The sequence below is a fragment of the Benincasa hispida genome, chromosome 11 (assembly GCF_009727055.1).
Source record: "Benincasa hispida cultivar B227 chromosome 11, ASM972705v1, whole genome shotgun sequence".
Classification (NCBI taxonomy): Eukaryota; Viridiplantae; Streptophyta; class Magnoliopsida; order Cucurbitales; family Cucurbitaceae; genus Benincasa; species Benincasa hispida.
Genome location: NC_052359.1, coordinates 47017662 through 47027927, shown reverse-complemented (window position 1 = coordinate 47027927; position 10266 = coordinate 47017662). Strand labels below are relative to the sequence as shown.

At 34.6% G+C, this 10266-nt stretch overlaps 1 long non-coding RNA gene across 1 annotated transcript; it reads right to left on the bottom strand.

Moving 5' to 3' along the window:
- Nucleotides 1–3038: 3038 nt before the first annotated feature.
- On the bottom strand, nt 3039–6076 carry LOC120090210. The gene is made up of 2 exons (XR_005485446.1): nt 5605–6076; nt 3039–5115 (listed from the first exon to the last, which is right to left on the bottom strand). It is a non-coding gene; the product is annotated as an uncharacterized LOC120090210 (long non-coding RNA).
- Between the last annotated feature and the right edge of the window lie 4190 nt (nt 6077–10266).

Sequence of the window (10266 nt, the reverse complement as noted above, 5' to 3'; positions counted from 1 at the left end):
CATGTATAATAAACAAATGTTGATGAACCGGGTGAAATTGCCTTAAAACCACAAAATTAAAGCTAACTATTACAAAAACAAGGAGTCTCCAGTTCAAACAGGCGAACCAGGTCTTGAACCACTCGGGTGAAGCAACGCTTCTCCAACCGTCGTGTACCAAACTCCCGCGATTGTCTATACGAAAGAACAAATGCTTCGCTATATCATTTACCAATGCTCCCAGAGCTAAACGATCATTTAGAAAATACTACACGATCGTGTACCTTTTACTAAGCGATGAAACCTGAGGTACGTGATCGCCTAGCGTGCTCCACACAATGCATGCCTTACGCGATCGTCTAAATGATTACGATACGACAAAGCACCATTGCCTACATGATCATTTAGTGAGCACCTTCGTATCGTATACCGCACGATCGTGTAGGTAGTAACTAAGCGGTGAGGCTTGCTAACTACACGATCGTCTAGCGCGCACCTTTTACTAAACGATGAGCATCACATGCTCCCACTATGATCATCTACCTCCAGCGTCTACACAATTGGGCAATCAACGCTATGCGATGGAGTAAACGATTTACTCGATCGCTAAACGATCGTTTAGCATTAGCTAAATGATCGTTTAGTAAATACTACACGATCGTATAGAAAAATCTACACGATCGCTTAGATAAATCCCAACGATCGTTACCTTAGGCTACACGAAATGACCAACTTTTGGTCTTCTTTCTCGTTGACAATCACATCTCCATGCTTCGAAAACTTCATCATGAACGACTCAACTAACTCAAACTCTTTGAATTACAGACTCAATTGCAAGTTAATTACGCCCAAAAAACACAGGGCCCTTACAAATTAACACTTTGTAATTGGAGAAAGCTTTAAACAAAGGCAATTAAACCCGAAACATTCATCAACTCCATCCATAAATGAACTTAACAATTAAACATAAATGCAGAAAATCCGAACTTGGCTCTGATACCAATTAAAGGAAATCGAAACACGAGGATTTCCATGATCAGTGGAAGGATCACTGCAAATTACAATCATATATGAACTTTACAATTACAATCACAAACAGAAACATACGATTATGCATTAAATACACAAATTACAGCATGTTCTACAAAAGATCAAGAATAAAAGTTACACGTTTTTGCAGACTCATCGCCTAGCTCATTGATCACGAACGCTCGACCACAGCAACACAGCAACCACGAACACTCGTCTAACACGACCGTTACACTGCACGAACGCCGCGCGCTTGAACTAAGCAATCGCCTAGGTCACGAACACCACGAACCGCCTCCACAGAACCTCAATAGTGTCGAATTGAGTATGAAACCACCAAGAAGGCTAAGTTGGTATTCTTGGTGTGAGAATCCAGAGGGTGGGCTTTGTGTGGACTTGGTTTGAGGCAGAAAGCAAAAGGAAACACGATCGTGTAAACGATTGAGCAAGTGGGAGATGGAAGAACCTATCGTATAGGACGATGCCAAATCGTTTAGGAAAAACTAAGCGAGCTATGCGATCGTTTGACTCATCGTTTAGTTGAGTGTCTATCGCCTACTAACACTCCACGATCATTTAGCTAACCCAAGCTGTCGTTTAGTAAATCCTATTTACTTGACAACTTCCCGTGAGAATATTTCCAAGAGAGGAAATCTAAAATCAACAATTTTCAACATTTTCTTTTTCTTACTAAAATTAGGAAAACATTTTTCCTTTTATCTCACGGTTATCATGAAACCACCAATAACCTCTCACTCAATTGGTTATTAGAGAAAAAGAGATAATTATCCATAATTAATATTATTATAAATATAAATAATAATTAACTTACCATAATATATTTATAACCTACAGTTTTAATATTTCATCTCATGAAACATTACAAATATAGCTCTTTTTCTATTCCATGACACTTAATGTAAAATTCTCATTTACATTAATCCTCCACTTGATGTATCTCATACATCATACTGATCATATCATATATAATTGAATTACCTCTTTTGTCAATTTGAACATTTCAAATCAGCACCAAGAACTGATCCTCAGCTGAATCCATTAAATACCAAGGGGACCTTATGGACATGTAGTTCGAAGCTCCAACGGTACGTGAATAACTGACTAAACTCTTTAGTCACGGGATCCACCATCTGTTAACTGTCAGACACTCCACTAAAGACCGACAATTAAACTCTCCTAACCACAGATATATTATGTGTCCATCTTAAAACATCACAAGTGCGACAACCCTTCACAGATCGCTCGTAAGTACAACTCGACCAATAACCGTTATGCCTCTATAGTTACATCTAACTCCTTAAGTACCACTGAATTTTCTAATGAACATAAGTCATAGTCCTACTATGACTGAGTCTTCTCTTCCAAAGAGATGCTATGACCACTATGTTCAAGCCCAGAATCAGTCCTTAAGGAAGCAATCTCTCTACTTATCCCTACTTCGGAAAGAAGTGAATTTCATCTTGTTTATTGAGTTCACAGCTCTTAAATCAGACAAGTCCCCAAAAGTAGACAAGTTGAGTTGGCAATCTGGCTACTCTCACCCATACTAATCAAAGGACTGCCCTCAAAGGTAGGAGTTCCAAAACACTCAGGATTGAGATCGTGTCACCTATGGTCATTTAGGTGAAATGTAAGTCTCTAGTATCAACAACGTTATATACAAAGTGTAGTCATCTTGTGGTTCGATCTTTTATACAAACTCTTTGTATAGGACCCCTCGCTCGCATGTCTCCACATGAATGGTCAGGATCTACCATCTGTAGTAGTTTACAACACTGCAAACCTCTACAAAGCGGGCTGTATCCGTAGTGTCACCAGTATCAGGTATCCCACCTTAATCCTTATATTACAAAACTATTTAGGTTATCACTTAAGGTATCCCACCTTAATCCTTATACAACAAACCTATTTAGGTTATCACTTAAGGCATGATCCACTTGTATATCACATATACTTGCTTAAGTTTACATAAGATAACCATGGAGCTTTGTTTATTGGATATGAGTAAATGCCATAATGAAATAATAGTTATTTTATTCATAAAACAATGTGAATCATTACAAACAATGAGACTTCGAGAGAATTAGGATACCAATCCCAACAGAAGATATGATTATTACTAGGGATAACCCTCAGGCTATTTCTGATCTACAAAGCTACCTTGGAAAACATTTTGAGATGAAAGATTTGGGCTTACTTAGTTAATTTCTTGGCTGGTTATTTGTTGTCTCAAGAAAAGTATGCCTCAGATCTTTTGGTGCGCTCTAGTATCACAGACTGTGCTACGGCTCCAACACCACTCGATTCCAATGTTTGCTTGGCTCCATTTGATGGAGTTCCACTTGAAGATGCCAACCTTTATCGTCAATTTGTTGGCAGCCTTATTTAATCTGCCAGTTATTTGTCTTGACATTGCATATGTTGTTCATAATGTTAGTTAATTCATGGCTGCTCCTCGAACCATACATTTTACTGTTGTTCTTCGTATCCTCCGTTATGTCAAAGGAACTTTGGGACATGAACTTTAGCCCTATTCCCAGTCTTCCCTGGTTTTGTTTGGCTACTCTGATGTTGATTGGGCTGGTGATCCTATTGACTGGTGTTCTACATCTAGTTACTATTTCTACCTTGGTGATTCTCTCATTTCTTGAGAAAGTAAGAAATAGAGTGGTTTTTCCCATTCTAGTACGGAGTCTAAATATCGTGCTTTAGTTGATGCTACGTCAGAGCTCTTATGGCTTCGTTGGCTTCTTGCTGATATGAGAGTCCCTCAATCGTCTACAACTATCCTTAACTATGACAATCGTAGTGCCATCTAGATTGCTCACAATGATGGTTTTCATGAGCGTACCAAACATATTGAAAATGATTGTCACTTTGTTCGTCATCATCTCCTGAGTAAAACTTTATTTTTACAATCTGTTTCCATGACTGAGCAACCGTTGCCATTTTCACCAAAGCTTTGTCTCTCGGTCGTTTTCTCCAACTACTTAACAAACTTAAGATGATTCCAATATTACTACCTTGAGTTTGAGGGAAGGTGTGAATGTATACTTGTGTATGTAAACTTAGTCCTCTTAGTTGGAGAGTCTTTAGGATAGTTAGAGCATGGTTAGAGCTTTTGTAGGCTCTATTCTAAGACTGTTAGTGTAATATTTATACACCTATACTCTTCTTGTAAAAATATACTTTTAATAAATACATATCTTAACAATTTGCTAAAATTTGCCCTAATAATTTAAAAAATAATGCACATTAATTGATGGTGTTCTTTGGTGATCAGTGGTGCAGTTTTGCATTTTTTGAGAGGAAAATAAAATTAACAACTAAGAAAAGGTTGAAAGACGGGTTGCCTATGAGAGAAACCGACAAATTTCAAGGTCAAAAGTAGCAGACCCGTCATCTACCATTTACTCCCATCTTTTTTCCATGCCACAAATGCGGGTTCATGGTAGCAAAAATGGGTTGTGATGAGATCATACACAGTTGAAAATGTGGTTCTAAGATGTGGGAAGGCAATGACTTCGTCGTAGTGAGATAGATTGTCACCAGGAAAACAGAGATGGTCCAGTGAAAAGAAACAAGCTTGTTTTACTCAATTTTAGATGTTAATCAACATTAAAGAAGACAAAACACATTCCAATTCAACCTATTTTTGTAAAACTTAGAGATTAAAAAGATCTATTTAAAAAATTTTGGACCAAATAAACCTTTAAAACTCAAGGACTAAAAATGTACTTTTTTCAAATTAAAAATTAATAAATCTATTAGGTAACTTAAAAATTTTGGGACTAAAAACATAAATGAGTGAAAAGATTAGGGACTAAAAAAGTTTTGAGTAAGTTTAAAAATAGAGATCAGCCAATCGAATCATTCCAATAAAACCAGACGGTAAAGCGCCGAAATTTGGGCGGTTAAGGATCACACAGAGAGAGAAGAAAATCAAGACGAGCGAAGAACAATCACAGGAACAAGATATGAACTCACACTTCAGTAGTTGAACGAATCAGAGCGATGAATTCAGATCCGAAATCCTTGAACGAAAAACTCAAGAACAATCAAGATCATAATCCGCCACCAAAGGATCTGAAATTGAAACAAAAAGTTGAAGATCTCAGTTACCAGCCGACGGATTTGAAAATGAAACAAGAAGTTGAAGATCTCTATGAAGATTCATTTTCATTATATCCTCAATACCTTATGGAGAGAGAATTGAATCTAGAAAACATCGGAAGTTTCCTGGAAGTTCGTTTCGAAGGAAGAGAAAGGGACGATTTTAGGGCAGAATCATCGAAAAGAAAAAGAATCACAAAATCTCCCGAAGTGGTTGATCTGAATTCAGATTTGCCATATTTTGAGCCAGTGAAATTAATCGAGGAAATTGTGATGATTTACGGTGATTACATCGAACACATATTTCAAATGGCGAAAAACAGATTCAATGACGAACAGAGATGGAACTTTGATAAAACTATGTGCAGCGGCCTGGCTGAGATTTTTGCACAAAAAATCGAGAGGTTGGGAATCGAATTAAAAGAAATGAAGAATGATTCGAACCAAAGAGAGAATTATTACCTGATAGAGCGTCATGTTCGTCAAATCATGAATCAACTGGAGAAGATGCATGAGCGATTTGATAGATCTCCAAATATTAGGGCTTCTTCGAAGAGAAACTGCAGGAAAGATGAATTGATATTATGTATAGATGAAATTGATGATATGAGGAAAGAATTGTATGGGATAATATGGAGAATTGAAGAACTGAAAACCCTAAAAATGAAGAAGACGACAATGGAAATAAAACAGAGGAATTTGAGAATTTGAAGCAGAGATTTGTGATTCTTTCTCAATTTTAGGTTTCTTTTGATTAGGAAAATTTCATTGTAGATTCGTCTTCTTATCTGTATAAAAAAAAAAAAAAAGAACAATCCATCATAATAACAAACTTCAAACTTCATTTATTGATCAAATCATTCTTATCAACAAAGATTTATTAATGGTTAGATTAAATACGAGCATAGTTCAACTAAGTCATTCTACTGATTTTGAGACAAGAGCATAGTTCACTGAATTATATTATTTACTCCGAAGCACAAGTATAGCACAATGAAGTTCTACTATTGATTTCGAAGTAGATTTTCCTACTCATGTTTTTCTTTTTTTTCTTTTTTTTTTTTTTTAAAAAACCCATCTTGGTCATTATTGTATGAGAGATTGACATTAAAAGAAACCACCAAATTTAATATTAGTCCTAGAAATTTTAACTAGAAAAGGATAAATTTTTTACTTATTAATTTAAATTTTTTCAAAAAAATTTATTCCATAAATATACATGGATATTTTGTACTATATTATTATAGGATAATAAAAAAATTTTGGTGGAACATCCTCCAAAAGATTATCCCGATCCGCAATTCTTATTCCAACATAAAATGTTTGTTATTTGTACTATATTTATATTAGTAACATTTTATTACATATTTTATGTTTTTAAATTATTTTAGAAAATGACTAATTTGAAAATAGAGAAACATATTTTTCACTAGTTGATCTAATATTTAATTTTACACTTTTAGATACGATTTTTATTTCATCAAAATGATTTTGAATGATTAAAAAGTAGTTGTGAGTGGAACATTGATTCTGAATTATGAGGTCCATTCTTGTAGTCATAACTATGGTCTTCACAATAGATATAAGCAATAGGTTTTTTTTTTCTCTTTCCTTTTTTGAGTATAACAACATGATGGGGGATTGAACCTTCAAACTCTTGGGACGAAGGACATGTTAGTACTACTAAACTAAACTCACTTTGACATAAACAATAGGGGTTTGATTCCTTGTTTTGGGTCTAACTTACCTTTTTCAAAATATGACAAAATATTCTTTTATACTTGAGATTTGAATTTGATTTCAAATTCGTCTAAATTTTAAAATATTACAACTTTATCTTAAAGTTTGAATTTTTTTTTTTAATTTAACCCCTAAATTTTAAAATGTTACAACTTTACGCTAAATTTCCAGTGTTTGGACTTGATGGGCGTGTTTTTTCTTTTACTTAACATAAATAAATAATTTTAATCTTTAGGTAATTATTTTTAGGAAAATTCATATAAATATAAAATTTTCAAAAATATTTACAATTTATAAAAAAAAAATTCAAAAGTTTTCTTATTTTTGAGTGTAAATATTTTCAAATATTTTTTTATATTTGAAAAGATCATTTTTAAAGAAAAATAACTGCATGAAAGACATTAGCATTAAAAATTTGTGATAAATGATTCAAATTTTATACTTCCTCGACTAAATTTTCATCAATAATATTTCAATATAAAGAATATATATTAACGTGTTCAAAATTATATTTATAAGAATACTAAATTATAAGTTTGATTCTTAAATTTTTAAATATATGTGTGCTAAGTTTTTTTTTTTTTTTTTTTTTAAAATATATCCAACCACTCTTTAAACGTTTAACTTTTAAAACATTTAGGGGTGTAATGTTTTGGGCTTGGGGAATTGATTAGTTTCTATTTGGTAAACCGTCTGAAAATAATATTTTGAAAACAAAGGATTCGAAGAAGTATTTCATGTTTTTAAAATATGTGTTTGGTATTCCTACTTATTTCTTTGAAGCAATTGAAGATTGAAAAGAAAGATTGCCTTTTTTTTAATTAAAAAAAAAGGATTGTGGATAAGAGGGAATTTGGTTCAAATGCCGAACGTGGATTTGGAGTTACATGCGAAATGTGAGTTACTCTTTCCTTATTAACAAGAGCACCAAGGAAAAAGTGGTGGCAACTAGATGCCATAGATGTAATGCCCCTGGCCCAGGAATCGGATCCTTGGAATCTGAATTCGATACCTTATTTAGCCGGACATTCCCCTACATCCCTTGCAACTGACATGTTATTCTCTTGTGTTTCTAAGACTGAAGGGCATCCCCACAAACCAACATTGATCCTTTCATATGTTTTGTCCCCACTCACATGCATCATGGGAAAATTTCTAGAAGGTAGGATTGCTCCAAGCTAAGCATGCTTAACTTTGGAGTTTCTATGATTGAGCTGAAAAAAAAAGAAAAGGAAGGTGCATCTTGTTGGTATAGGTAGTAACTTTCACTTCTTTTAAGTCTTTTTTCATCATACTTTCATGTCTTCAGGATATCTCTCATGTGGATGTGATTAGGTTCATTCATGTACCCCTTATATGTTGGGTTTTATGCCCTAAAACTCGTGGTTTGTAAACAATAAAATTTATTCTGAAAATTCAATAAGTTGTTATTGAATATATGAATTGCTTATTTTGTTTTAAAAATAAATCCAATAAACTAAAAGATCCATGACTATTACATGAGTACTTGAACTTTATGTGGAGACATAAAAGTGGATCAGGTTAAAGTAAATAATCAAAATAGTCTATAGTATATGAATAAGGATAGGTGCCTTATTCTGGTAACACTATTGGATGCGGCCCACTCTGTAGTTGTTATAAAGAGTTGTAAAGTGCTACAGATGATGTGATTCTAATTCGTACATATTATGACATGAGGAGTGGGGGCATCTTGTCACATTCCTTCCTAGATTACCTTCTTATCCTGGAAGAGAATGTAACAGTAGCAGTTACCAACCCTTTTACTGGCACTTATTGCCTACTAACCTTCTTAACCTGTCTCAGAAACCCTGGAATACATACATGTATACTTATAAACATACTGAATAGATTAACCAAAACTTAACGTGCTTACATTAACAAGGTTCCATAGCCACTATTCACATGCACAACTATGTACATTACAAAACCCAGTGAGCCCAATATACACCCAAGTCCCTGTATGAACAAAACATATGTACTAGTATTTACAAACAAGGTGAGCTATAGGCCCAGTGAGTGAATTCTGGGGAGTTATCTTCTGAGAGTTGACTGCTACCTGGGGGGGGGGGTGGTATTTTAAAAACAAGGTGAGCTATAAGCCCAGTGAATGACTTAAATAAAACATAAAATGCATGCTTGAAACTAGAAACCAGGAAGTTGAATTCTGAAAGCTGAACTGGCCAAGAAAATATGCACATAAAACTTATAAACATATATTTATTGAAAACATAGCTAAACTGATCCTTAGTTGAGAGAATCCTTTTGTTCAACTCTTAACATTAACTCTACTAACGTGCAAGTGGTTCTAGTTAAGTATCATCGTACCTTAAGTACTATTGCTCAAATACCTTCCGAGTGTCCTTCAGTATCGAGCTAGTCGAATACCTTCTCTATGTCTTTCAGTATCGAGCTTAACATGGTTCTAGTTAAGTACCATCATACCTTAGGTACTACTGCTCAAATATCTTCTCAGTGTCCTTCAGTATCGAGTTGCTCGGATACCTTCTCTAAGTTCTTCAGTATCGAGCTTAACATATCCTTAAAGAACATCTTACACATGCTTACTGAAGATATGATATTATATCATAACTTTAACTTTCATTTGTACATGGTTCTTTAACGCATGCTTATAAAAATCAAAAGTACATATACTTAGATATAACAATATGTACTTTATACTTTACATATGCTATAGAAACTTCCTTTAGGAAAACTAGCATGCGTTAGCCCACCTTACTAAAACATGCTTCACAAACTTATAAACTAGCATGTTTTCATAACTTAGGAAAACCAACTCGTTTGGTACTTCTTATAAGATAACTAGCATGAGAGTAAACTTCACTAAAACATGGATTTCTAAAACATCTAAAAACAATCATAGTCACTCATGGCTTTGGCAATCTTCCTAGGGTTGATAAGCTTCTCCTATTACTGTCAACTTTGTGGACATAGCAACATATTTTAGCTTCCAATAATTGTCTCCCTTTCAAGATAACTTTTCAGAATTAAGCTCATATTATACTTGAAAAATTGACTTTACCTTCCAATGCCAACTTCCCTAGGTGTTGAACACTTAAGATTTTTCTGTAGGTGTTAACTTGGCTTATGCGACAATCCTTCCTTCAACCACACCAACTGAGCGTCAATCGTCCAACCTAGGTGCCCTACATGCTTTCTAACCTTGCAAGAGCCTTCCCTTGGACATCTAGGTCACTATGCTCGCCTACACAGCCTTACGGCCAGCCTAGGGCACTCTGAAGCTCACTACGGCGTGTGCACGCTTGGCCTTCTTGAGCTGCCTGCTTGTTCAACCTAAGCAGCTATCTGCTTGTTAAAAAATTTCTAGATTCAATTTATAATTCG